This window comes from Ambystoma mexicanum, chromosome 10 (assembly GCF_040938575.1).
Source record: "Ambystoma mexicanum isolate Mex_15411 chromosome 10, UKY_AmexF1_1, whole genome shotgun sequence".
NCBI lineage: Eukaryota > Metazoa > Chordata > Amphibia > Caudata > Ambystomatidae > Ambystoma > Ambystoma mexicanum.
Window position 1 is genome coordinate 641,836,264 of NC_090932.1, and position 27,397 is coordinate 641,863,660.

The window sequence follows — 27,397 nt, forward strand, 5'->3', positions numbered from 1 at the left end:
TTTGTCTCCGTTTGGGTTTATCTGGTTCCCGTAACCCATGTGGCTTTCCCAGCCTGGATCATCACGGTTTGCCCCTCTGCACAGCGTTGGTGTTCGCTGTTAAGATGGATTTCTGAACTCTGACCTGGAGGGGCAGAGGTTCAGAAGGCCAACCTAGTTTCTTGGAACAGGGTAATCTCTAGACAAGCCAGACCAATTAGGGTAGCTATGGCAGGCGGTCAAGACTAAGTCTCAGGAGGGGTGAGGGTGACTGAAGGACCTCAAGGAGCACACCCAGCAAGGACACTGACAAATTACTCCAGACAGGTGCTATATATCAAAAATATAGACACATTTATAACAAGGCCTTTGTAACAGACCATAGCAAAAGAATCACAGTAACACTAAGTAAACCAACACATCACTATCAACACAATATATATACACAAGACCATTGGGGTCTAAAGGTGTTAAATGCACAAAATATGTTGACAACCTAGATGGGAAGAAAGCAAGCAGTGCAGATAGTCTTTAGGCCCCTTCGACATCGACAACACACCTAACTAAGAGGCAGTCCAAGCCCTAAGAAGAGAGAAGCCCTGTGCTCAATAGTACATGCAATGCAAGCGCACGCAGTTGTTCCAATGGGCAAAATAGGGTCTCTTCAGGGGTCTCAAGGTGGATGAGGTGATGAAGAACAAGTTCCCACTGTTCAGGGAGGACCTCCACTTGAAGGCAGAGGCAGTTCCAGAGAGCGTGATGGAGTCGCTATTTCGCACTAGCAGTGGAAAGGAGAGGGACCCACAGGGGCCACTTGTGCATAAAAGGGGCCCATAGCGCCAGGGGCCACCAGTTAGTGTTGCAAGTACTCACCAGTCCCAGGCGCACTCAGACCCAAACTCGCCCGTTCAGTCCACTCGGATTGCAGGTTCAAACACAACAAAAAGGATGTCCCTGCGGCTTTCAGTTCCTGAGATACAGCGATGATTCCCAAACAGGACAGTGGTGATTTCTACGCTCCGGGTGGATGAATTGACCCAGTTTCACTGCAGCAGGCTTCAGGGGCAAGAGGGTCACAAATGCAGCGTACTTGCAAAAGACGTTGCCATGGCAGGGCAACACAGTATCCGCGTTTACTCCGGTCCTGGCGCACTCGTCTCACTTCAGACCTGGGAATGCCAAGTCTACGAAATTCAGTGTGAGGGTGCCGTGGACACAGAGCTAACAGTATACCAAGTTTTGAGGGCCTCCTCGAAACGGCGGCGGTGACAGAGCAAAGCAACTGGGTAAGCTGGTCAGTCCACTGGTTGGCCCAGGAACACTTCGAGAAAGATTACTTGATATGATATGATATGGCATTTGTAACGCGCCTATACACAAGTGTTTGCAGGGTTTGATGAAGGTGCAGAGAATAGTTGGTCTCACTATTCCAATGGGTCAAAGCACCTTTGCAGACCTTCTCGGACGATCAGATGCAGAGGGGTCCCACGGGACGACAGCGGGCTCAGGGTGCCAAACCTTCCAGCGGGTCACCAGTGGTTCCTCGACTCGGCTTCGTAGTTGCAGAATGCTTGGATCCTATCCTTTGTTCAGTGAGAACTCAGGAGATCGACATGGAAGTGGTGTTTTCAGCCTCCTCTTATCCAAAGTTCCCTTTGTGCCAAAACGGAGAGGACCCAATGGGAGCTCTGCTCACAAACACACACTCCATACGTGGACCAATCACGGACCATGGTGGTCCCAGTCATTCATGCCACTCCAAACTCTCTGGCACCCAGGATGTGTATTGGACTCAGACGTTCCAGCCACATCCTGGAGGCACACACACAAGGCATGCAGAAGCCCGCAAAAGCATTGGGTTTTGAGGGAAAGTGCATGACCAAATAAGGACTGACCCGGGTCGACTTGACCTGGGGAAGGTGAAGGGGCAAGATGGCCAAAGGACAGGACAAAGAACCTCGTGGCATAGCCATTTTGGAGCCAGGCCACCCATTTGTGCCAAACACGGTTAACATGGCAGGAAAGGGTTAAAAATAATGCGAAAAGATAGCTGCCATCAGTCCTGTCCATGATCCATCTGCACAGTTCATAAAAAGTCCGAGAGTATCTAGGGCCTTGGAGGAAAGGGTTAAAAATAATGCGAAAAGATAGCTGCCACCAGTCCTGTCCGTGATACATCTGCACAGTTCATAAAAAGTCCAACGAGAGTATCTAGGGCCTTTGGAAATTGATTAGAACCAAGTACACTGTACTGGAAGGTACATTGTGTACTTTTTACATGTTGCACAAAAGTTGCAACATTGGAAAAGGACTAAGGGAAACAAAGTCTGCCAATACTGACTGTCTTAGGGGCATGTCAGTTTCCCCATAAAAAGTGAGCAAAAGCCCAGAGGAGTACAGCTGAAGGCTTTGCTTCTCTGGCAAATTCAGCCAATGGTGTCTAAACAGCAGCAAAAAGTTTGGGGGTGCACACATGGAGGGAAAATTACATACAATTATGAAATCTTTCCTAACACTCGCTTTCATTCCGTGCTCAGCTCGGCAGTTAATGTACTTTGCGTGCAGCGCTTGGGGAATCCAGGCTCTCTCCTGTAGTCTGGTCTTGGTTTTGGTTTTGATTACTGGGCCCCAGGCCCACCACGGATTCTTTGTGGTCGTGCCACCAGGCGACATGGTTGCTTTTCAGTCCCAGTTTATTTCCAGATCTTGGCTTCTCAATCGATTAGGATGCCAGCCTTCTGGCGTCCGTCCAGCAATTTGCTCGCTCTCCATGCCACAGCTGGCTCCAAAGTCTAGCGTGGCTCCACCCCTGTAGGATGTCTTCTCGTCAGAAGCTCGCTCTGCGTAGTAGTCTCTCTCCTCTGCGTAGGATTCTCTCCTCTCCATTTAAAGTTCCTTGTGTTTTTATGCAAGTCATGACAAACAAAAGGGGTGCGTTGTTGTTCTTCTATGACTGTGGAGTTCAGGCGAGATACAGCATTACCTGAAGCCAAAGAGATAAGAAATGTATATATTCAGTGAATCCAAATCACGGTTAACAACAGTCTTTCCGATTGCCATGTAGGCGCACAATGTACTTTGGACCGGGAGCTCCTTATTGGAATGGGAGTCCTTGTACCCAAGAGGGGAGTCCCTCTCAGTGAGGTCCCACTTGCCCAGACCCCTAGTGAGGATCTTGCTGAGCAGGCTCACATGCCTAGCCTCAAAGGGGGTGGCTCCCCTCTGGAGAGAAGGGACAAATTGTCCCGATTCATCACAGATACTTGTTCTTGTAGTCACCTGTGAGGTTCAATAAGATTGAAAACTCTGTAACTGATATCTCTTGCTCACTCCTCCAGACTATTTCTATATGTCTTATATGAATAGTTTTCTCTGTCCAGCCTGGACCTTCCGTCTCTATCGCCCTGTGCAAATTATTACAATTCTCAACCCTCTCTGGGCTGCTCTGTTTCTTAGTCCTGGCTGGGCTCTATGGTCCTTCAGACCATCCGACTCTCGCAGAACTCACACGGCCTCCTATGGTATTGGTTTCAGATTCACCCCTCCAGGGCGTTTCCATTCCTCTTGTTTCTCGATTAGCCCGGTGTAGGCCATCCTGTCTCACTGGCCTTATTCATGGTTCAATGTGTCCACCCCTTGTAGGAGTGCCTTGGAGCTCCACCGCCCTCCTCAATCGTCTTTGTGTTGGCCACGTACCTGCATTTGGGCGGTGTTCATCGGAGAAGGTGGTGGTCCGGTAGCTGCAGGGTCCCACTTTCATGGTCTCCAGCCCACTCACAATGGTTCATCGGCTTAGCATCGGTTTTCCTCAGCAGCGGTGCATCGCGTCTGCAGCGCCTCGGTCTACCGCTTCAAGGGACCCGGGATCCTTGGGCTCTCACCTCTTGGCATTGCCTGCGTTTCAGAGGCTCTGGGATTCCTACAGCCAACATGCATCTGATGTGGACCTCCCTCCAGGATCAATCCTCTCAGCCGTACAGTACAGGCTTCAACAATAAGCGTGGTGGCTCAGGCTGACTCTTTACACGCAGATACGTTCTTTGGTCATTTTACTTTCCTCTCTCTGGGAAGAGAGGAAATGTGATTGGTTCAGCATCTCCCGCACAGAGGTCAACAGAGTGGGGGGTCATCAGCCAAGCCATTCACAATTGAAGAGCCATTTACAACATAATATGATTCAATGCTCGTATAACCAACAAACAGTGGGAATCCCGATTCATAGGGAGGTTTAGTCACAGCCTTACGTGGGGCTTTTTAAGGGAGGTGAGTAACCCCCGTCGAGATCCCACTTGCCCTGTCCAATAGGCAATGTATGGCGTACAAAGGGCCGCGTTTGGAAGGACCTAATTCCATGGATTTGTCACAGTTCGCACGCCACCTTCGGCACAGGATCCGGCTTCTGAAGAGGGTGTGCTTGGTGAGACCCAGTCAAAGGGAGGACATTTAAGAAAAGTTGAAGAAAGCACACCGGAGAGGAGCCAGCCATGCAAGGTGGATCAGGACGGCAGAATTTTATTTACCACTGAAGCTTTTAAATATTTGTATTCACGTCACATGCATGTTTTTACCAAATTCTAATTACCAATGATGCCATTTGTTCTGCAGTTGTATTTTTAAAATGGGTTTGATATGAAACTGCTTTCTCCTCTTTTCTTTTCCTTTCAGCCACTCATATTGGTGGGAACTATAATACCCACTCTGCATTAGTTTGCCAGCGAGTTCTACAGCGTCATTTCCCCTGACACTGCAGGATCAGAAAGTCTGCGCCTACATGAAGCCTGTTAGAGCATGGACATGGGCACGTTACCCTGCTCCGCTTTGCCCTGTCACACTTTCTCCAGACTCATTATTTTTATAATGTCACGCACTTCAGCTGCATTTTTCTTACTTCCGCCCTCGGTTCCGACCACAAAATGTATTTAATCAAATGAACCAAATGTTGGATTAAACCAAATATTTGAAACACCCCCAAACAGAAGATGATTGTATACTTAACAATGATAAAACATGACTGCTAGACAAGAGTAGTAAAAATAGGAACACCATTTCCTTTATGTCAGACTAAGGAGATGGACAAGAGGTAATGTTCTAACTTGTACTTTATAAAGAGAATAAGGCCCGTCATTTCCTTACTACTTGATGTTCTTGGTCCCATCTGATAGAAAACAAAGGGTGCTTGTCAGGAGGTCTCACAGCATAATTTAGTCCTCTGTCCAAATCCTAATCTCAATTCTACCCAAACCACCAACAAAAAAGAATTCCACTCAAGAAAGGTATGAAAGGGGTGTTTCTTTCAACCCATGAAGGAGTGGCTGGCTTCTGGCCCCCACCCAGATGTCTCTCTGGTTTCTACCAGGCCACGTGCCTGTATATGCAGTTCACAAGTTCCACATAAGCAAATGTCTTTTCTTCCTCTTTTCCTGAAAGGATTGTGTCTGAGTCTTGCACACTGGCTATGGTCACTTAGCCCCGAAACATGGTTGCTCTCGTCCCACCTTGGGGTTGCCCTAGTCTCCCCCTGCCATATTGCTCCTGAGGTGTCGTTTCTGAGATCCTTCCCTGGGAGTCCGTTTCTTCTAACCCGCCTTAGGGTCCTGTTACTCTCACTCTGCCTTGGGGTATCTCGTCTCTCATCCTGCTTTGGAGTCCCTGGTCTCTCACGTCGGTTTGACGGTTGTTAGGCAAAAATTGAATGCAGTACCCTCTGGGAACACTACAAACAACTATGACTACAGGTATAGGCAACCCAACCTTTGGTATAAGCTTGTACTGCACAGTTTTGGTAGCGTGTTGAGCAGCCAGGCTTATCTCAAGAGGGGAAATGTGAGCTGTAGTGGAGTTACACAAAGATTCACAGTTACAGGTATTCAAATAAACTCTTACACTCAAGGTTTCTTGCATAAACAAGTAATAATTTATCTATCAGTAAGCCTTCTTCAGAAGGGAGCAATAGAATAGTAACACACATATACTTCAATACTGTATACTCTGAGTTTCTGGATCAGACAAGGTCCTTTTGGGATGGCCCACCGACAACCTACAACCACAGGTGACTTCAGTAACAAGGGTGCTGGGGACATAAATACCTTACTGTTGGCATACAGAATACTCTTTAAAAATGAAGTAAAGAGGATTCCAAGATGGCAGCCGAGCTGGGAAGACGTGCGTGTGCGCCAACTGATGGCCCGGCCAAGCGACGCTGCAACAGCCTGCACACCTACCAATGTCGGCCCAGGAGAAAGGTACCCGCTGACAGGTAGCAGAGGAGCGTGGCCGCCAAGCTGGAAGGCGCATGGGGTTGAGAAGGCTCCCCACGGTAACGACTCTAGTGAGGGGACCGCCAGAAAGAGCCACACGCAGAAGACGGTTTGCATGGTAAGAGCAGAGAACGGCACGCCACCCCAGGCCAGGAGGCCCGGGAGACACCAACATCCGCAACCCAGCGGAGGAAAGCGGGGCACTCAGGCGTCAAGGCGCTCAACGCAAAAGGACACAAGAGAACCACGAAGAACACGGCCTTACCATCAGAGAATGGGGGTAGAAATCCTAACATATAACGTCAGAGGGCTAAATTCCCCGGTAAAGAGAAAGAAGGTAGAACACTTTCTCCACAAGGGGAAATTTGACATAATGTTCCAGGAAACGCACATAAAAAAACAAGATAGAGGAAGGATACGCATGAAAGGCAACAATCAAATCCTCCAAGCAAATGACCGAGAGAAGAAAGGGGGGGTCCTAATAGCATTCAGCAACTCCCTCAATATATGGATCCAAGAGGTTCTGCCCGATCAGCAAGGAAGATTTCTATTCGTGAATGGACAGATAGAAGGTTTCCCCCTGACGCTGGCAACGATCTATGCCCCTACCATGGGGAAAGACGGCTTCATAAGAGACAGCTTGAATACGCTGGAAAACTTCACGAAGGCAGAAGTGATACTAGCCAGAGATTTCAACCTAGCCTGGGAGCCCAAAGTGGACCGATCAAACTCCAAATCATCGGGGCAGGGAACACCGTCACAGGCCCTGAAGAGGACCATGGAGAAGCTGGCTCTCGAAGATGCCTGGCGAAGACTCTGGGGTTCGACCCCGGGGTACACACATTTCTCTCATGGCCACGGCACAAGCTACAGAATCTATTACATTTGAGCTTCTCAGGTCTCCTAGGGAAAACCCAAAGCGCAGAGGTGGGCCCAATCTCACTCTCAGATCACGCTCCTCTGTGGGTGTCCATTCTCTTACAACGCAGACAACCCGGACTGTGGCGATGGACACTACCGGGCAAACTTATCCAGGGCCCAGTCATACGAGAGGCGATGAGAGCGCATAGAGGACTACTTTGAGATCAATGATACACCAGGAATTGCAAAGGCCACTCCATTGGAGACCTTCAAGGCAGTGACACACGGACACATAATAGCACTCAAGGCACAGAGAGACAAGCAAAACAGCAAATGGGGAGCAGAGATGGGAGCCACGCTGGAAGAGGTCTAGGAGGAAATGACAGGTAACCACTCGTCAAAATTGAAGAGAGCCCATCGACATGTGCAGGAGCAATTGGAATGCTTGTGAACCAAACAAGCAGAGAAACACCTGCTACACCTTAAACATTGGTATTTTATGAAAGCAAATAAAGCCGACAAGCTCCTGGCAAGACAGTTAAAAGGGAAGCAACAGAACAGAACAGTCAAAGCACTGCAGGACTAACACGGACAGACTAGGACGTTGTCGACAGAAATGGGGGAAGTTTTCAAAGATTTTTACCAAAAACTATACGCCTCAGACAAGTCCAGCGAGGAAGGAAAATCCTCATACCTGAAAGGAATTACCCTTCCGACAATATCACATGAGGAGAAACAGCAGATGGATCGACCCATCACAGTTGAAGAGGTAATATATGCAATCCGGAAGTTCCCGCAAAACAAAGCCCAGGGCCCGGACGGCTGTACTGCAACGTTCTATAAAGCCTATGACGGCTGTCCAGCTCCGATCTTAGCTGAACTATTCAACACATTTAAAGACACAGCCAATATCACTCAGCCTATGAATGAGGCGAAAATTATCGTCTTTCACAAGCAAGGGAAAAATCCAGCGCTCCCAAGTTCATACCGCCCTATCGCATTGATAAACCTGGACACTAAACTGTACACCAAAATCCTAGCCAACAGACTCACAAAAGGTGCTGCCCAAGTTAATACACCAAGATCAATCAGCGTTCATACCCAATAAGCAGACCCACGACAACACCAGGTGGATAACCCATCGAATCAAGAAAATTGGAATCACACATACACCGGCTATATTAATGGCAATAGACGCGGAAAAAGGGTTTGACCGTGTGGAGTGGTCCATGCTATTCCCCATCCTAAGGAAAATGGGAATGGTAGAAGATTTCATCAAGATGATACGCGCCAACTACAACTGACCTACAGCACGGATAGCGTAAACAGCGAGCTCTCAGACACTATCAGGATTGGAAGGGGAACTAAACATGGGTGTCCTCTCTCTCTCTCTGCTATTATATGCAATATTTCTAGAGCCACTTCTGGCGAGAATCAGAGAGGCCTCAGACATTAAGGGCATCGACATAGGAGGGTTCGCCCACAAAACCGCGCCTATGCCGATGATATCTTGGGTGGCCCTTACCGAGCCGATGAGCTCACTGCCATCCCTCCTACAGGAAATAGAGGACTATGGCGCTATCTCAGGGCTGAAAATCAACCAGCAAAAGTCGGATTCTCATTCTGGCTGGAAACAGAGATGAGATCCATAGACAAGCAGGAGAGCTTCAAGTGAGAGTGTCAGAAGGCGTGGTCAGGTATCTTGGAGTCACCCTGACCAGCAAAATTAAAGACCTCTATGCAGGTAACTTTCCCCAGCTCCTTGGAAGGACCAAAAGAGACTTGGAAATGTGGAACTTGTTGCTGGTTTCAGGGTGGGGCCAGATGACAGTGATAAAGATGAGTCTTACCCAGATTATTGTACTTCTTCCAGGCTCTCCCCATCCGGCTCCCAGCCTCCTCCTTTAAAAACACTTAAAGCAGTATCTGAGTACATTTGACAGAAATGGGGCAACAGGAGGTATGGCACTCCAACACTTCTGGAAATACTACAAGGCTGCCCAGCTGTGGGTCTGGAAGGAATGGATACCAGACACGTCCAAGAAGCTATGGGTGGGCCAGGACAAGGCGGTGGCAACGACCCGACTCTGACATCTTCTATGGACAAGATCCGAGGACAGGCACCCAAATCTTCAAGTCAACGAGGTCATGAAAGCATCTCTGGAGATATGGAACAGAACAACCAGAAAAGAAATGCTGACAATAGACCCGGCCCCCTTCATACCACTCTCTAGAAATCCAGAATTCCAACCGGGTATGGAGAAAGGAGCATTCCAAAAATGGGAGGAAGCCGACTGTACAAATGTTGAGGACATGTTCCAGAGTCAACAGATCAGATCTTTTGCAGAGTGCCAAGAACTCCTCGGTCTCTCGCATAAAGATAGGTTTAAATATGATCAACTCCACCACTGGCTATCCTCTCCGCGGATGACGCAGGCGGCAACCAGAGCTTTGACTCCATTTGGGAACTACATCATGACTCAGGTGGGGATGAAGAAGTTTGTGTCAGCTATCTACAAATTTCTCAATGCCCAAACCGAAGAGACCAAGTGGGAATATATGAAGAGATGGGCACTAGGCTGGGGAAAATTGTCACAAAAGAACAATGGGAATACGCCTGGCGAGTCATCCCAAAATTGACGAGAGCGGTACAGACAAAGGAAATGTGGACGAAGATTCTGGATCAATGGCATTACACGGCAGAAAGGTTACATACAATGTACAAAACCATCCAGAATAAATGTTGGAGGGGGTGCAGCGCCGAGGGCAATTAGAGACACATCTGGTGGGACTGCCCGTTGCTGCTCCAATTCTGGACAGAGATGAAGACCCAGATGCAGGCGATGTTCAAGGGAGTGGAAGGGCTGGGAGAAGCAGTACGGATGTGTGGCTTGTGGAACCCCTGAGACAAGACACTAACAATGACACAGAAAAGGAACTTTATGGGGTTTCCAACGGCAGCTTGGCTAGCAATTGCCCAGAAGTGGAAGCAGAAAACACTACCATCCCTCCTTGAATGGCTCCAAAGAGTTTGGTGCCATATGGCGATGGAGCGTATCACCTACAACATCCAAGGGGACCGACAACAATTAAAAACGGACTGGGGGATGGCTCTGGAATACTTAGAGCGACTACATGGCACAATGGTGCCCTCACAAAATACGCATATTGGACTTGTTCACATAATTTAACTGCATTTTGTTTGGCCTGCACTCATGGACCCGAGAACAGACCTTTCGGTGAGAGAGGTGGGGAGGGGGGAGGGGAGAGGAGCGGCTAGGGGCAGTGTTGAATGCCCCTCTGTTGAATAAAAACATGTTTAAAAAAAAAATTAAAAGGCAAAAAAGTTATTAGAACACAAGAAATACAAACAGTCATTAGCAGGAAAAATACTTTCAGGTAGCTCTGAGAAGAGTCATTCAATTTAATAGGCTAAGCCAAAGCCAATTGGCCAAAGTCTTTGTATAGTAAATGGAAAAGTCTTTGCAGAAGTTCTTAGAAGTCTTTGAGAACAAGAAGAATCACATGTAGGGTCACAAGCTGATAAGACTTGTGAGTTGCAGAAGTTACAAGCACTTCCACAGTAAGAGGTAAGTTCTTAGGCTAGTTTTTACAGTACCTTAGTAAAGAAGAAAAAGATACAGCTGAAGACTTCTGTTCCTGTACAGCTCTGCAGATCTCACTGTTCCTGGGCCTCAGTCGTGGGGACAAGATGGAGGACATCGGGAGACTCCTGCACAGTACTGGCACTGTCAAAGCTGGCAACCGGCAAACTTTACTTTCAGTGGCTGTTTCGCGTTTCAGCTCCTGGCAGTACAGCAAATATCAATAAGCTGTCAAAGGTGGACTTTCCTCACATCCGAGGTCCCACACTCGGCTGAGGGGGGCGGTGGGGGGGTGTGGGGGGGTCCAGGCTTGGTCAGTCCTGCTTCGTGGGAATCCGGAGGATCTTCCAAAAGCTTTAGGCCAGCTTACAAGCAACGAACACAATCTGATGTCCCTCTCCCTGGCTCTAAAGTTTCCTGCAGCAACTCTGAGGAAATTCAACCAGCTCCGAGATGGGTGTCCAGGTGGCTTACTTGGGAGTTCATTGGTCCTACCAACTCAAAAAGGGAGAAGTCGTCCTTTGCAGGGCTTCTCTGTTGATGCAAACTTGACGATTTGGACCTGCAGCAGGGCTTCACCGGGTAAACCAATGGTCCAGGAGTTGCAGCAGCCGTCCTCTTCAAGCTCTTCTTCGGTTCCTTCGTCCAGTGGTCGACTCTGCCTTCCAAGCCAAGAGACTTGCCTTTTATCCAGTTCTCTCCCCTTCATTCCAGCCTAACTTCCACTCACCCAGCAGTGTGGCTGTCCTTGCCAGACAGTCAGCCAGCCAGCCAGCCAATCACCACAGAGTGCATTTGGGTCTCCTAGGAGACTTCGTACATGGAGTTTCGGGCACCTCCCTCACCTTCCTGCCTATCCCAAACACTCTGGAGCCAGAGGTGGGTTTCCCTCCTGAAGCCCGCCAAAGGCGAATGAACAAAGAGACCAAACCTGGTTTGGCGCACAGAGAAAATCTCTAGAAGGACCTTTCCACAATGAAATGGCGAAAAAAGAAGACCAGGAACCGTTTTAACAAAAGGAGGATCAAGCGCCATTCTTGACAAACATGGCTCAGCGATTTAACGTTACCGGAGCTGCGAACAGTTTGCGGTCAGGGTAAATCATGGTAGTTCATTGTAAAACCACTGCCACCAGCCATTCTGAGAGGAAAAGGTAACATTTGACTGTTACATGAGTAACCAGACATAGGGGATACTAAGTAACCCCTCCAGCACTCTATTGTAAGATAGGGTGTGCAGGGTCTAGAAATGTACAGGGCTAAGTGAAGTCAATTTCACTCCACTGTTCTGGGAAACAGTAGTTGATCCCAGAGAAGGTATTTAAACCTTGGGAAATCTGAATGACTTCCCTGTGGCACTGCACTGAAGGTGCTTTGTGACACAATTGTAAAAGATGATGCCTATGGAGTTGGTTAGACTCTGCAACCAAAAAGAAACAGTGTATACATTCATATCAGAATACATGAGAGAGTGGGAGAAAGGCTCACACTATCTCCAGGTAAAAAAATCAAGTCCTCAAAATCCAGCAAAGTTGCTGGGGGTCTCGAAGGTTGAGGGAACTAGCACATTTTTGAGAATTCTCCCAAACAACGGTGCCGAGACATACGGGTGCCGGTCAACCATTTCTGGTGTGGTCGGGACTTTTCTTCTTCGGTCGGGTCCCTCTCGCTCTGGACCACCTTGGAGAGAGGAGAGTTCAGAGTACTCCTCAGATTCTCTTGATACAACACGCTCTGTGTCAAATTGCTTCCCGTCACTGCCTTCCAGGAGAAGGTCTCCTCTTGTGGCTGGCTGTGCGGGAATTACCTCCACCTGCGACTGGCTCTGCAGGCTGAACTCATCCTGCGGTTGACTCAACAGGTTTTCCTCTTCATGTTCTGCTTGTATGGCTTTCAGGATGAAATGTGATTGGACAATCTGTGGATTCTGTGGTGCACATAATGAAAGTGTTGTAAAAGGGTCAGAAACCACACCAGCCACTTCTAATAGGCCATAAGCACAATTGCCCATGTCAATCCCCACATAGCCAACAAACCCATGGGACATTTCACCTGAGGGAGGATGGATAAAAACCTTTTCTGGATATTCTGTGTCCGCTAAGGTGGGGGGGGAGGAGGAGGCGGCGGCGGTGGAGGAGGGTGTTTGGGGGGTGGGAGGCAGGGGGGGGGTCACTGCCAGTGGTATTTCCTTTCGCCAATTCCATAGGGGTGTTAAGGGTAGCTGGCTCCCCTACATAGTCCCAAGGAGGGAGGGGGGGGGGGGGTGCTTCCCTTTGGGGAAAAGGGACACAGATTTGTCACACTGCTTGCAACCCATGTAATAAACAGATCGAGAATCCCACAGCTTTTTGATACCTCTCCCCCAATCAGACAAACATCGCATTTTAGACTATACCAGCCACTTCCTAATCCTAAAGGAACCTGGACCCTATACACAGATAAAAACCAATATCCACTGTGGTAAGTCAGAATCAGAAGACAGACAACACATTGTGGTTTGTTATGTAATTGTTTCATTTGAGTACCAAAATCCTATACTAACCCTACGACTATGGTACCTGCACGAAAAGAAAGAAAAGTCTGTCTGCGGTCTAGATCCTATGCTAGCCCGATTCATGTCCCCACGACTAAAAAGAAAAGAATTTAATCTGAACAAAAAAATATCTTAAGGGTATTCAACCCAAATGATATGTCCTTGGTTGGTTTCTGGCACCTTTTGCACTGTCTCTGGATTAGACGTGGGCTTCTCACCCAAATTATGATTGTAATATGATCTCCAGCAAGTGTCCCTGGGCCTTGCGCCCGCACTATGGTTCAAGCTAGAATGTTCAATAGATCTTCTTAGGGCTGCCTACCCGGTGTAACAGGGAGTAGTGATTGTCTATATGTCTCCTTGCCCACTACAAAGTTTGAGTCTTGTATGAAACCAAGTCCTTTCAAATGTCCCTGGATAGCTAGGCCTCTTCCAGCTCTATTCGGAACACCTATGGTTCCTACCCTTCTCTGGGGTCTCTGGTTTCACAGCCCCTCTTTAGGTCACTTGGACTGCGGCCCACTCTAGACCCAAAGGATTCGTAAGTGCTCCAGGGTCTCGGCTTTCACACTCCAACTTGGAGCATCTGGTCTCTCTGTCTTGGGACATTTGGTTTTTCACCCCTTCTTGGGGTACTTTCGGGTGGGTCAGTCCTCCTCCCAGTTCTCTGGATGCACTGCTTACCTAGTTTACTGCAACGCTGTTCCTCGGAGGTGGTCTCTCCGGCAGCTGCGGAAGTGCAGTTGCAACTTCTCCTCGGTTTTCTACATTGGTGCGCGGGCGTCATTACTTCGGCATCAATTCCAGCAAGCACTGGTCGACCACTTTCTGTGTGTCACATCCCTTTTCTCTTCAGTGGCGCCAAGCCTCTCCAGTTCCCAGCCTGTTCACAGGTGGCAGCGCTCTGCTTGCTTACCGGCTACTGCGTGCAGGGGACAGCTTCCTGGCTTCGACTCAAAGTGGGATGTTCCCTCCTCTGCATATTGGCTCTGCAGGCTTGCATCCATCTCCTTCCTGCTCTCCACTTTGGCGTTAGTCGCACAGGACTTTTATTTTGCTCCCGGGAAGGAATCATGCCATTGGTCCTGAGCTTCATGCAGCGATGGCAACAGAAAAGGGTCAGAAACCATACCAGATTCTTCTCTGGGTATATTCAGTCATCTCGTGCAATCTCCATATCTATATATATAAAAATCAAAATGCGTTTGTCTGTGGTGGGTTTTGTGGGAATCATTGTTCACTATACAATTCCACAATGTTTCACCAATCTGCACCAAATTTAGCATAGTTGCCTGTTAGGACCCTCTGGACATTACTGGACATATGACATTTGGACACCCCACCCCTTTCCCCAGATTTCAGCACCTTCACACATGCGGCGGTTGCCTGAAATCGGCGAAACATCAATGTGGTCATAGAAGGACCGGTCCCGACACAAGGAACAAAACTCGAGCTCCAGGCCCTAGGATGCAAGATATTTGCACCGCAATAAAGTGCACCATGCCAGGCTGAGGCCACAGGTGGGGAGAGAGCACAGAAGTTCCCAGTATGAAGCAGCACACCAACTCTCGCCTCACCCCAACGTCTGCTCCGGGGTATGTCAGCCAGCCACACAACCATTCTCAGTACAGTTCACTTCAGGGTGCAAAGCACATCAAGCGATAAGCGAATCAGAACAGCGACCTACAGTATCAGTGCTATCATGTCTGTCTACAGAACCTGTTTGGAGAATAGTTACTTCTGCTAGAAACCAATAAATACATTAGCTTCTTGAGCCAAGGGAAGGCAACACATATCCCTGTGAAGCGATGGCCTGTCCCCAAAGTGTCACCCGCAGTTGGATCCGACTTGCCCTGTCCCCTAGAGAGTCTTATGCCTACTAGGCTTACCTCCCTAGTCCCAAAGGGGGTGCTTCCCGCTCAGAGAGAGGAGACGAATTCCCTGGATTAGTCGCATGCCCCGTCTGTTAGTTTAGAGCCCTCCTCTAGTCAACTCAAGGAGGGATACCAACTGAGAAGTCAACATTCTGTTGGTCCTTCCCCTTCCAGAATTCTACTTTGAAGAAGTTTTGTAAGATTAGAAATCACATCATTGCCCTGGCATTGGTTTCCCTTCTAAAATACATCCAGGTAAAGGGGAAACAGTCAGTAATATGTCTAAACTTTCACCTGGTCATGTAATTCCGCAGACTAGTGATAGCCAGAGCCACCAGCTCTTCTGAGGGAACACCTTTCGGCTTGTATATTAGATTGGTGTTCTTGCCCATTATGCAACTGGGAGAGAATGGTTCCTAGGCCTACCTTGCAACCATCAGTCTGCAAAATAAATTTCAGGAAAAGGTTGGGCTTCTTAAGAAAGGGCTCAGCACAGAGGATGCATTTAAACTCATTGAAGGTGCACTGGTCTTGTCGAGTCCTGACCGGTTTGTTGGGCTGGGCTTTCTTCTATTTAAATTGGTACGGTTTGCCGAGGTATTCATTGGGACCTGCCAATAACCCTTGGTTAAATCTAGCGTCTTAATAAACTTAGCGTTCCCCAGTCGCTCAATCAGCTCGTCTATTCTTGGGATTGGGTAGTTGTTGAAGACAGAGATAGAATTCAATCTTCATTAATCAATACAAAAACGCCAAGAATTGTTGGGCTTAGGGATAAGCACAATAGGGGAGGAGGGCAAAGGGCTCTCAGAGGGTTCAATAATGACCAGCTTCAACACTTTAGAGATCTCTTCTGGGACTCTGTAGGGTTTCAGGTTGACCAATTGCCCAGGTGTTCTATATGATGGAAGAAGCTTTAAACTGTCCCCAGTTCTTCTGAGAAGACCTTGAGGAAGTGGGCTAGCAAATCCCAGAGGTCTCACTGCTGGGTCTGGCAGAGATTTTAAGGAATCAGACTGTTATTATTTTAATTTCCCACTAGAAGGCTGGCCATGGCGACCATGCTTTGCTCTACAGGGTCTGCCCTCCGATCTTAAGGTTCATATGATATATTTTGGTCTTTTATCTCAGTTATCTTCAAGGTAAATAAGGCCCATTGTATCATCCGATCTCAACTTTTACTCTCGGGCCAAATGTTGCCATTTCCAAAATGTATTGCTTTATTTACATGATAAGAAAAGGCCTTCCCGTTCCTATTCTAAAGGTTTGCCGTACCTAACACAAAACTAACTAGGGTGCTCGTTGTCAAAAGTGTTGTCCAAAGCAATAGTCCATCTTCCCTCCCAAAACTAATCTACGCTAACCCTACCACTAAACAAAACAACCAAAAGCTCCAGAGAATGACTCCCTTCTCCTGGACAAGTCTTCTCAGCTTCAGTAAGCTATTCTTAAATTGTTCTTGGTGATTCCTGAATCAGGTCTTTCAATTCTGCAAGGGTTCACTTCCATCTAAGCGGTATTCCCTTTTCCTCCGGAACAAAAATCCTTTGCAATATCAATTTAGGGTTTTGACCCTTATCCTTAATGGCAACTTGCAGTGTCTCTTTGCTACTTCCTTCACTTACGTTTGAATGCTGTGATCCTCTATATTTCTTATTCAGATGGCTATTTCTGCATTCACTTTCTTTGGTTCTCGTTGGTTCACTGGGACGAGTACATTTGGTCCCTAAGGGTTCTTCACTTGCTTTAATTTATATCCCCTCACTGAGATGAGTAGGACGAGGGCTATATGTATCCCTTTTCACCCTCCCATTTCTCCCGCCACTCAAGCTACCTTATTCTCTACAGGCTAGTGTCACCAGGTCGTTCTGCGTGGTCAGGGTCCCTCCTGCAGTGTTGACGGCTCCGGCGTTCACTCCTACTTTCTTGTGTTCATTGTCGTGGCTCCGCAGAGCCAATACTGCAGCGGTTCTGGCATCGTTAATGGACTGCACAGTTCACCTGTCCTGGGTCATGCCACAGCTTCTTCCGATCTGATGCATGCACAGCATGGCTTCTTGCCCTCTCTGCACGTCCTTTTCTTGTCAGCTGGCCGAATCCTGTCGACTGAGGATCCCCTGGGTTGCAACAGCTTCTTCCTTCTTGCTCCTTTGAAACCCCCTGTGTTTCACATTCTTTGGAGTCTAATGTGCTAATCCTTCTTCCCTTTTAACTTGAGTTTCCTTGGTCCTCCCCAGAGTAGGACTGTAGACCTTTCTTTCTTTCATTCTCATGAGCACTCTCCATTACTCGCTTCCTCTTCTCAGTATGGTTGGCTTCCAACCATTTGACATCTCTATGCCTTCTTTACTCTTCTGCTCAGTAGTTTTGAATTCAAGTTTGTAATTGATATCACAATAGACAGCAGTAACTTGTTCAGGATGATTATTCTGATGTCCTTGTGGTATGAAGGGCTCATACCAAAGAGGGTTAGGGAGTTCCCTGATGGAATAGGAGTCCTTGTGTCCAAGATGGGAGTCTCCCTCTAGGAGGTCCGGCTTACCGCCACCCATGGGGAAATATTGAGTAGCAGGCTCCCCTCCCTAGCCTCACAAAGACGTACGCCCCTCTGGAGAGGAGACAAGATCCCGAGATTCGTCACACCACAAAGGCCTGGACATCAGCGTATACGCCAGGCCACTAAGATTTGCACAGAACTTGGTCCCTGTGCCTAATTTGTGCTGGTGTATGCTGGCGTTCAGCCCCGCACATATTTCGGAGGTGGGGCTTACCACCAGCACTTCCTACAGTATTGCCATGATAAATTAATCTTATTAACATGTCAACCTGATGCAGAAATCCAAATTATATGCCTAGCACACTCCCATAGGTTTTCATAGTGGCAGTAACAAGGCATAACATAAGCAATGCCATATAGCAATTTGCTATACAATTCTGTAGGTTTGCTAATTAAATTGACTCTTGTGTAGCAAAAATAGCTATTTAAGTGGCCCCATTCAATGACAGCACAGCTCACCTTGCATTTCTCTTGCCCTCTGCCTTTAGCGCCCTTTTTTCCTCTGTTCACTGCAGTAATCATCTCCTCCACTCTTAAGTGCCAAAGGTCTGGGAGTACTAGTCAAGAATTTATTTTCTTCAAATAAATGCAAGCCAGGAGTAAATTGGGATGACACTTTCATTAAGCCAACTATATCCTGCCTGGCAAAGACCAGTATGTGTTAACTTTACATTTTTTAAAAGACAGTCATGCAATTCCATTCCTTACATAATGCATAATTGCAGTATTGTTACTGTAAAACACTGCAGTGTCTCCATGCTTTATAGTAATGTTTAGGTTAGTATATCTAAATCTCAGTGCCAACTAGATGTCATTTTATTTGGGAAGATCCATCATGTAGAGGAGTGAAGACTTTTGAAAATGTACATGATTACACAGCAAAATACTTTGGATGGCAAACCTAGTTCTGTGACCTACTGGTTGCATACATCTGCAACTGGTGCTCAGCCCATGAGCTGAACCCATACTCCTGTATATTCTATCTCATCACCCTGCAGCTTTTTACCAACTACTCTGAAAGCGAGATGGCCACAAACTACAATTTTCCACCTAGTTTGTACAGTTCTCTGCCTGCTACGCCATCCACTCCGCTTAGTCTCTTACTTTGCTTCATCTTACATAATGAATACACAAAACTAACTACATATGTACGCAAAGTAGTGATCAATAGTTCCATCCAGTCTGTACATCTGCAGATCTGCTGCAATACCATCCAGCATATTTAACCTCCAGAGCTCACTTTGCTCTACGATTATAATTGCAGTGTTTAACAGCGTAAACATGAGAGGTGGCCAAACTGTTTTCAGAGCCTTTTTATTGTACCCATTTGCGTTCACTCATGGAGTTAATCTTTTATAGACACTCATCCAGGGCACACAAAGTCTACTTGCCCACTCGCATAGTCGAGTAGATTTTATGACCGGCGAGTACAATTTGCAGGGGACGTTTGAAACTTTTATTTAATATTTACTTTGCAGTAAATGTCAATCACTGTGCATGGCTGGCCTCTGGGAGGCAGCAGCGTGCCAAACGTAAAGGGGTTTTTTGGTGACTTGCACCGTTTTACAGAAAGCACATTTACATTTTTTGTCATCTGTTGCCATGGATCAAGTGCATTTCCCTTAGGTTAAGTAGGTAAACTAAATTTCTAGACCTGCAGGTTGTTAGGCAGAATCCTGTGCAGTGCCCTTAGGGGCCACTACACACAATTAAGACTACAAGTGGCAATACAAGTTCACCTTTGGTACAAGCCTGTACTACACTGTTAAAGTGGTAGCAGCAGTGGAGCAGCCAGAATTATCTCAAGAACAAATGAGCAGTAGTAGAGATTACACAAAGGACCACAATTACTGTGACTCAAGCAAACACTGACTCAAGGTTTTTGGTTAAAAAGTAAAAGTAAATATATTTGACCATCTGTTTGCAAAACACTTCACTTCTATTAAATTAAAACCACACGTAAAATACACTACACACAACTAATTCACTTTGGATAAGGCAACTCAAGGTAAGCACCTTATGGTTTGACGGACCGGTGTTGTGAAACAAAAGAAGTTACCGAGAATACATATGCGATCACTTTTTGACAGTAGTGACAGTTCGGTTGTACTAAAGATACGCGTATCCACGGAAAGAAAGGTTACCGGGGTAAAAACACACTTAGCACCTCAGTTAACCAAGGAGAGTTGGGGCAAAAATCATCAGCAATACTTTTGTCAAGGCAGACAGAATCAGAGAACACTTTCTAACCCAAAGATAAAAGTCAATAGGCCTGCGCTAGTGTTAGGCGGAACAGGGTTCCTGTTGTCAAGGATCACACAGTCAGATAGTTCACGATTCAAGGAAGCCAGGAGTACTTGGATATTGTCAAAAGAGGAAGCAAGTTATAAGAGGGAAGGAAGATAAGGACAAGCCTTTGGTGAGGAGAAAAAGGGTTTCACCCTAGTTCCTCGAAGTCGGACACAGTAACTTATTCTCTGATGAAGCTGGTGCCATGGCAGTTGTTCCTGGTAGTTTCCTACAGACTCACAGTTCCTGGCTCTTCAGTTGTGGGGACAAGGAGGACATCTGGAGTGAGATGCACTACCCAGGGATGAGGCCAACAGCAGCGACGGTGAATAAAAGGTGTGCTCCTTTAAAACAGGAAAGGCTCTTGAGATGCCTATCCGGACCACTATAACAGTGTGCAGCGATTTCGACCACGAAGAGGATCCTCTGGCTGTGGAAGATGAGCTGGTTGACCCCACCAGGCTCAAGGGAAGAAGAGACTCCGGACTGGATCTTCTCTGGTCGTTGAAGGGTAAATAGCTCAGGACTGCAGCAGGGCTTCACCGGGACTTGGTAGTTGCAGCAGCCGTCTTCTTCTCCGCTTCTCTTCAGTTCCTTTAGTTCCAGTGGCGACTGACTTCCAGCCCAAGAGTCCTGCCTTTTAATGCAAAAATCCCCCATTCACCCAGCCTGGCTATCAATCACGCAGCAGGGGTTTGTCCGGCCCGGACAACCACCTCAGCCAAACATGGCAAAGTGTGACTTGTTTCCCAGGATACCCTGTGCATGGGATGACTACACCTCTCCCTCACATTCAGCCCACCTAGACACCCAGGCGCCAAGAGGAGGGCTTCTCTGCAGAAGCCCGCCAAAAGACGGTGAACAAAGAAGGCAAACCTGGTTTGCCGCACAAAGTAAAACACAAGAAGGACTTTAACAAAAAGAAATGGCAAATAAACCCGACCGGAGCCAAAAGAAAGAGTATTTGGTCAAGCGGGTTTATGTTCAAGACTAATATAATAGCCTGGAACAATACCACGTTTATTTAGTATAATCGCAGTATAAAAGTTAGGGTGGATACCACTGCCACCAGCCAAGTCTAAATGTTAAAAGAGCAAAACAAAGCTCAGAGGGGCACCGACAAAAAGGCATATGAATTAACCCTTTTCAGTACTCTGTGTAAGATGGGGTGTACTGGGTCTGTAGTATTAATGGACTACATAAAGTTAATGGCAACTTTGCATGTTTCTGGGGGACAGTAGTCAGCCCCAGAAAAATTGAGTCAGAGGGAAGTCTCAAAGACGACCCTGTGTTACTGCACTGAAGGTGCTGTGTAACACAAAAAGTGGGGCTCATGGAGTGGTGTGCTCCAGAGCCCAAGATCACACAAACAGTTGAAATACACATGGCAAAACACTGGTAAGAGTGGGAAAAAGGGTCATACTCTCACCAAGTGGAAAAAATAAACTCCAGAAATCCAGCAAAGCTGCTGGGGGACTCACTAGGTAAGGGAAATTAACCACAGAATGAGAATTCTCCCTAACACAGGTCTAGTGGAATTTTAAAGTATTTACAAGGCCTGATTCTTTTTCACTAATGTTTTACTTAAGTGGCAGACAAAAATGCTGTATTGTTGCTTGTTTGATGGCTTGGGTACAAACAACTTCTGGTGACATTAAAAATATTAGTATACCATTGCTAATAAAATAGGTATGTTTATCAAGAACATTTGAATTAGCAAACTCTGATAATCAATTTTTGAAAACGAATGTATGCCTCGAGTAAAGTTTGTGACCCTGCACAGACTTGTAGCTCGAGGCAGCCATGCAAGCAGCGCATTGTACACCATAAATACCTAGCTTCACAGTCACATGGCACTATGGGGTACACCATGTTGGATGAATTACAATTTATTTTCCAAAATTGCTTAGGGTTTGAAGCGCAGACGGAGCATTTTTTGAAAGTAAATTATATTTGTAAACAAAGGTTGTTCCTAATGAGGCAAGCGCTGTGAAGGAAGCAGGCCCCATTTGTATGTAGCTCTAGCAGTTGTACCTGTGTATCGCACAGTAATTCCCATTTTAAAAAAATTAGTCACAAAATGTATATTTATATTTTATACTTTCTACCTTGTCTACACCATGGAACCTACCCACATGCCACATTTCAGGTTTGTAGCATGTTGGTAAGTATGCTGAACATTTACACCAGGCACACATCCATTTCCACAAATTTCCCCTTTATACATGTGTATATACTAGCAGAAGTACCCGTTCTGCGCACTGGTTCTGTAGACAGACATGATAACACTGATCCTGTAGGTTGCTGTTCCGATTTGCTTATTGATTGATGTGCTTTGCAACGTGAAGTAAACTGCACTGAGAATGGGCCTGTCCGGCTGGCTGACATATCCCAGAGCAGGTGGGGGTGGGAGGGTGGGGGCAGAGTTGGTGTGCTGCTGCATACTGGGACCTTCTATGCTCTCTCCAGATTACTGTTGCACTTCGTGCCAGGTACCAGCCTTCTCATGTCGTCCCTGTTGTAATAAACACTCACAGAACTGATTCATTTCTATCCAGTGAAATACGAGAAGCCTGACACTGGATAGATGGAAATTCAGAAAAAAGGTAAAAGCTGCAGTAATTCTTTGCTGGACTTCAGATCCCTGAATCTGGATTTCCCTTTCTGGTAGGCACCATGTTAAACTTCAAGAATACAAATCTAAAATGTAGCACTATTTTAGAGTAAGGGGGGGAGAGAGTGACGCACAGAAAGAGGGAAAGAGTGGTAGGTAAATTACTCCCGTCATTGCTTTGTAGGTGCATCTGCCTATGTACAGTCTTCAGTTTGTCCCACAAAACTGTGCATGTTAATAAGTTAGTAAAAGACAGTAATGCACTCAGCATAATTCAATATCAGTTTACTTTTCATATGTGCAACACCTCCCAGCAGCTGAGGCACTTAAGTGCAATTTACAGTACAACTGACAGCAAAGCCCAGGTACCACATTCTTTTTTTTGTGCTCTTTATTAAAACAAAAAGAGCTTCACCGTTAGGATCGTTGTAGAAGACACCTTCATCTCGGCCACCTCAACACCGATTTGTCCCAGAGCAGGTAGGTAAAGAGATCACTTGTACTAACAGGATCTGGAGCACAGCGTCCTCCCCCTCAATGAGACTGCATCACTCGGGGTCCACATTCTAACTGCTTTCCCAAGAGGTAAACCTCTTCTCTTTATGGGGCTACTTTCGATCCCCTCCCCTCATGAGTTACGAGACTGCCCTCGTCCGAAAGAGCAAACAATACGCATGAGGAGCAAAAAGTGGTATATTCCAGCTAGAAGGGGAAAAACCCAACTTCTCTCCTTGCTTTCGTTCCCAGTACCCCTTATCACTGCACCGACAGAGCGCTCCGACTCCCTTTCTGGCTTGGCCTTTGGGGGACAATACAACAACTATTCTCCACCGTTCGCTCCTCTCACATCAATATAGGACCTTGTCTTTGCTGCAGAAATACATGCTTACTTGCCGAGCCCACGAAAACGTAGGCTTTTATTGTGGTCAATGGAAGTGAATGTCCAAGATGGCTGTGCATCAGCGTTATGTTTTTTAGCTCATTTTCAGTCAAGCACTACATTGCATAAACCTTAGTTAAGATGCAGTTAAATTGTGCAGATTTAATGACACAAAACCCTTCAAATTCAGTGGATGTGGGCAGTCATGACCAGTTTAACTCGGCACGCTCCCTTTGATGTCCCCACCACAAGGCCATTTTGTATGCCATTGTGAATCCCTTCTCTTATAAAATGTATGTGCTCCTGGGCTTTGCAATGGCAATGTGCAGAGTTAAGCTGGTCATGACCTCCCATATCTGCTGAATTTCAAGGGTTTTGAAGCGTTACATCTGCACAACTTAACTGCACTGTAACTAAGGTTTTTTCATTGAATTTCAAGGGCTTTGTTTTAGTATAGTATTATTAGAGACCACTAGCCATGGCCTTTGGCTGTGTCCACTGTACGTGCCTTTTATATTATTATTATAACCAGCCTTTGGCCATGTCCAGTGGCCCCTGCCACACCATTAGATTTCTTTTGGGCACACTAGTCATGGTTAGTGGCTTTCCATGTTGCACGATTTGGTTCCTTAAAGTAAGCGAGAGGCCATAGTCTTCGGCCACGCCCATTACCCCCACACCTCACTTTAGCTTTAACATTCAACTTTTTTTCTTGCATTAATCACATTTAACTTAAAAAAAAGGAAAATAATAAAATGTTCCTAATTGCGGTTAGTATAACCCTGATAATAGTATGTTATTTGTAAAATAACCCCGGTTATTCACGTGGTGCACTTTCATTCAAGTCAAACAAGTTTATTCGGATTTCAAAAATCCATCAAACACAAGAAAAACAAAATCACAACACATGAAAGGAATTACAATCTATGCTCCATGGCCATATACAATATCAACCATAAGGCCCCCATTACATCCCACATTGTCCGTTTACTAGACCACAGAGACACCAGACTGATTGCCCACACTTGGCACTCTGACACATCCCAACCCGGGCCTTTTTTTCCAACGGTGTACAGTTTGCTCCGGACAGGACGCTACTATGTGTGGCAACGGCTCCCAGATAGGGGTGCAAGCTGATTGCAATCCCACTATGCAGGGCCCGCACATGACCCTCAGGACTTCCCTGACCATTTGGTCATTCCTGAAAACCAGTTTAACAGAATCGGAGGGGTTTGTGCCCTCGGCGGCCAATCTAACGCACCCCACCATAGCTTCCCTGGCCACAAAGGGACAATTCCCAACTGTACGAAGCCAGTGAAGACATTTGTTTGAAAGGGCATCCCTTGGTTCTCGCCTGCCCAAATGCAACTTAGGTACCCCATGCAGGAAAACAGTAGCAGTTCTTTGCCCCCCATATACATGTCTCTTGGAGCTGCGCACCCCTGAATAGCCACGTGCTCCAATCCCTCCCGATTGGTTATCAGGGAGTTTGGGGGACACTCCACCAGCACAGTTGGCTTAGTGCACCCAGTGGGGTGTCCCCCATCAGCATTGGGGTGCATCAGCTGGTCATCCCGAGTAAGACCCTTTGATGCAGAGGCAGTCCTTTCGCATGGTGCAGAGTTCAAGCTTTGCTTTGGGGGGCTTGGTCCCTTATCAACATGAGGCGTGCTGGTAGACTCCCCCAGCGGGTCCACTCCACCCTTCCCCTCCCCAATCCTCCCCTGGGCATCAGTCAGCACCAAAAGCAGTTTTTTAATAACTTCTAGTTCGGAAAGCACCTGTGCGCAGGGGCAACTTCCAACAGTATGCACCTCCTTGAGTGGTGGAGCGGAGGAGGGATGAATGCCGTGGGTGGTGGACTCGAGGGCCCTAAAGGGGTTTGAGCGAAGAAAGGAACTGGACCCTGAGATCGTTGCTAGTAGGTTCTCGCTGCAGGAGCTACAAATGGGACTGGGCGGGAGCTTATCTTCAGTTGCTCCATCAGTGTCTGTGTCCAGTTGATCTAAAGTGACAGCAACAGTAGGTGCCGGAGGGCAGTCGAGAATAGGTCCCGATGTGGATGGGAGAACAGGGAACAAACTGGAGCTTGCAACTGGCGAGCTGAGTGAGAGGGGAAAACCAGGTGCCAGAGATGCAAATGGGTGGGCTGACACATCATAAACCCCCACTTTGCGGATGCCAGATGCATAGGTCAGAGGTAGGGTATCAGGGAACGCAGTGGGGGCAGACAGGGTTTCTTGAGAGGCAGCGTCTTCATGTTTCAAACTTGGAAGGCTGCCTTCACAGCTCTGCACACGGAAGCTAGCCAAGTTACTGGAGGATTCCCCCCCACAATGGGTTTCTGGGGTGGATGCTTTCTCACCCACCACGGAGGAGATGCACCCTCGGAATTGGTGAACCGCATTTGTTGGAGGGTAGGCCACCCCCTTGAGATTAAAAGAGTAGCTTAAATTCTCCCCAAGAACGTGATGCGCGTCAAGGCCAAGAGAGAGTGGGCCTATAGCAGAGCCAGGGACATGGACAATGGTGCAGCCGCTACGGCGGCTCAGTGGATGGTCCTGCCCCTTCCTTCGCACTGCCAGGATCTTGCGTTGGGATTTAGGCTCAGTCTCGGTGTGGAAAACAGGGCAGACTTGCAGAGAAACAAAGGGGAAAAGGGGGGAGAGGGGTGGGGGCGCCGCCACATTCATTCTGGGACTTACTGGGATCAGAGTCCAGTGTCTTTACAGACAGCCCCCCCCCCCATTGGGACAATGGGCCGCAGCCCCTCCCTCTCACCTGAAGGGTGGGTGAACCTTCCAGGCCGACCCTGTGGAACCACGAACACCCTGCGGGCCGCCAACACCCGCCGCCCTTGGTCCCCGGCGGGCTTCGGCCCTGGCAGGAGATCCTGCTTCCCTTATGGAGGAGGGGGCGTCGCCAGTTCTGCCGATCCATTCGGCGTGGAAATATTAGCAGGGAACACCCTGCGGGCCGCCAACACCCGCTGCCCTTGGTCCCCGGCGGGCTTCCCGATCCTGTTTTCTACTATAACCCTGGTAATGCAAAAATATCCCTGGTTATGAGAAAGCATTCGAGTTCCCAGCCCCGCCAACCCCGCAATTTCACATGGTGTCTTCTTCGCCCTCCCCACACCTCTCGCCTGATGCCATTTCATCCTTTTTTCTCCCCCAAATGGCACTTTTCGTTATCAGCTAACCCCGGTTATTTCGTAAGTAACCCTGGTTATCACTCGCACCAAAAAGAATAGTCTAGGGAGGATAGCTCAGAGGGGCAACGTGCTCGCCTTGGAAGCAAGACGACATAGAGCAACACAAGTTCGATCCCCGGGTCTGCGCTTAGAAACCGCTGGGTACTAAACGCATTATAAATAAGCTATCATGTCATAACATAGTCCATTTGAGCCAAGTCACACATTGCACAATGTCACCTAATAGCCATTGCTGAAAATTCACCTCCAGTTTCGAGACACGCAAGGAATTGTGGGTATGCAAATTAGCCCAAATGCAAACCTTTTTCTCCAGGAAATTATCTTTGTCTTACGAGGGCAGTGCTACTTCATGCATAGCTTAATGAACCCAAGACAGACATTTTGCAAGGCTGTCAGGACAACTACATACCTGGTTTCGCCCCGATTAGGGATCATCAGTGCAGTATAGTCCTGACAGCTTTGTGGTTGGAGCATTGGGCCTGTTATGCATAAGAGCAAGGCATTGTGTATAATATAGGAGAGGGTTCGTAGTACAATGTATCTTACATTTAAGTGTGCTAAGGCCGAATAAATAGCACGTTTATACTTCTGTGTGAAACTCTATTACTTTGCTGTAAATAGGTGTTAACTGTACTTGCACACCAGCCCCTGATCTCCCAAACCTGTCTCACTGCTCAGCTGTGCTACCTTGAAAGAGCTTGACGAGTCTAAGTGTGAAATGCTCGTGCTCTTCAT

The 27,397-nt window shown here is 47.3% G+C and overlaps 1 protein-coding gene across 1 annotated transcript in view; it reads right to left on the reverse strand.

The window, feature by feature from the left end:
• Positions 1-27,397, reverse strand: part of ATP6V1H (ATPase H+ transporting V1 subunit H) — a 478,140-nt gene that overhangs the window by 400,391 nt on the left and 50,352 nt on the right. The window lies entirely within an intron of this gene.